This window comes from Cannabis sativa, chromosome 8 (genome assembly GCF_029168945.1).
Source record: "Cannabis sativa cultivar Pink pepper isolate KNU-18-1 chromosome 8, ASM2916894v1, whole genome shotgun sequence".
NCBI classification, from domain to species: Eukaryota; Viridiplantae; Streptophyta; class Magnoliopsida; order Rosales; family Cannabaceae; genus Cannabis; species Cannabis sativa.
In genome coordinates, this window is record NC_083608.1 from 17722764 (window position 1) to 17725485 (window position 2722).

Here is a 2722-nt window from a genome sequence, read left to right on the forward strand (position 1 = left end):
TGTAACTGTTTACTTTTGTGGCTGGTATGTACATTCTTCTTTGTGACCATAACTCATGGTTGTTCGACTTTAGCTTTTCCTTTACTGCACCATAAAGCACCGGTGAGTCACGAGACTCGACGAAAGTGACTAAAACAATAATTGAAAGAAAATGATTAACAACTTATTCTCATGCCATTATGTTTACTCCTTTATTCGATAATAACAAGCATTTCCTTAAACATCATACATTCACGGTACTTAATAAAGTACCACTTTTACCACTCGTTACATACGAAATTTGAATATGTCACTATCGTTGCCCGATAACGCAAACGATAAGTAAGAAACCTAACCGCGGTTTCAAGAGTAATTACTCATAACGGTAATACTTAGTTTCCAACCCTAGGTAATAACCTAGGCTTAATAAGCTTTAATCAACATCATGATAATAATCAGGATCACCTCCATTCATTCATTGATTTTTAACCACATACGGTGCTTACCACTTTTCTTACCTTAATTCAGAAGTCAAGAATATGGCCGGCACAGGGTGGAAGAACAAGCTAGGCAATCCGGTCCTATGTCACGACAATTGAGAAACACAAATAAATACCTTAACATAATATTCCGGATTAAAACACTAATTCTAAACCGATTAGACTTAGCCTTCAACATCAATATAATAATTCAAATAACTCGAAAATTATTCAAAGGCGAGGTACTAGGTTCAACCCCGAGCTAAACACGGATCGAGAGAAAAACCGAGAATTGTTCCCCTGCGTAGGTCGGCCGGTTCGATCTGACGAGAACCAGCGGTCGGCCAGGTTCTTTGCCAGAACGAACAATTACGGTTTTTCTCCTCCAGCTCGAACCAAAACCAAATCATACCTAATTTGCACTTCCAGAACAGTTCAACATACTAAATACAATGCATTCAACATATCATTTAATCACAATTCATCATGTTACTCAAAATCAACATCTCACTTGTCAATTTTCATTAAAAACATCACTTTCCACACCTATTTGTTGCACAGCCCTTAATCTCCCTCAATCTTCATTCACACAAGTTCCAAATCACCCTAAGAACCTACCCTAACTTCAGCTTATACCCCACTTCCGAATTAAATGAAAACCCTCATCAAAACCTAATCTAAACTCATGGAAACCAACCAAGAAAAGAGTAGAAACCTTACCTCCACTTAGCTAGCTCCTAGGGTTAGGATTAGCTCAAGAATTTGAAGAAAAAGAAGTGAGTTTCTCCCTGGTTCCAGCTGCTACAGTGATCGGCAGAAGGAGAAGAAGAGAAAAGCTTGGAGTTGTGTTTTTTTTTTTTGAAAAGAAAAGTGGTTTCTTGCCTTGGAAGGCAATTTCTTTAAATAAGGGTTTCTTTCTTTTTTTTTTTTTTTTTTTTTTTTTTCCTTTGCAGCCACAAAATAAATAAGTAAAGAAAAGAGATTGCCAAAAATAAAATGACTAAACTATCCCTCAAAATAACCTAAACTTAAATTATAACCTAGGGGCATTTTGGTAATTTTACTAATTCCCCAATCCAACATTCTAATAAAATTCTAACTTAATCCGGGATATTCTCCAAATAATTCTTTCATTTAATGTCGTGACATTGCTAACCACATAGCTAAATTTCCACAATTACCGGGCCCAAAATAACGTATTTCATTAAATAATTTCTCAACAATTACCTAAGTAAGATCATAATCCTACTTCATTTTCCAAGTAATTACATATTTAATAAAATATGTCCATTTAAATATTATTTATTTTCTGGGATATTACAACTATCCCCCACTTATAGGAATTTCGTCCTCGAAATTTACCTGAAAAGCTCGGGATACAACTCCCGCATCTGCGACTCTAATTCCCAAGTCGCTTCTTCAACTTTGCTATTCCGCCACAACACTTTGACTAGTGGAATAGTCTTGTTTCGCAACACCTTTTCTTTCCTGTCTAAGATCTGTACTGGTTGTTCTTCATATGACAGGTCGGTTTGAAGCTCAATGTCCTCATAACTTAATATATGAGTTGTATCAGATACATATTTCCGAAGCATCGAGACATGAAACACGTTATGAACCCAGATAAGGCAGGAGGTAGAGCCAACCGACAAGCTACCTGACCTACTTTCTCAAGAATCTCAAATGGACCAATAAATCTGGGACTCAACTTTCCCTTCTTCCCGAACCTTCGAATTCCCTTCATTGGGGACACCCGAAGAAAAACAAAATCCCCAACTTGGAATTCAACATCTCTACGCTTTGGATCCGCGTAGCTTTTCTGTCTACTTTGGGAAGCAAGCATACGAGCTCGAATCTTCTCAATAGCCTCGCTCGTTCTTTGGACAGCTTCAGGTCCAAGATACCTACGTTCACCAGCCTCATCCCAGTGAATAGGTGATCGACATTTCCTTCCATAAAGCATCTCATACGGAGCCATGCCAATGGTACTCTGATAACTATTGTTATAAGAAAATTCAATCAGAGGTAGGTACTTGTTCCAAGAACCTTCAAAGTCCATTATACATGCCCTCAACATATCCTCAAGTATCTGGATAGTTCTTTCAGATTGTCCATCGGTTTGAGGATGAAAAGCTGTACTGAATTTCAACTTAGTACCCATTGCTTGCTGTAACCTTTCCCAGAATTTGGATGTAAATTTTGGATCTCGATCTGAAACTATCGACTTTGGGGCACCATGAAGTCGAACTATCTCCTTAATATAC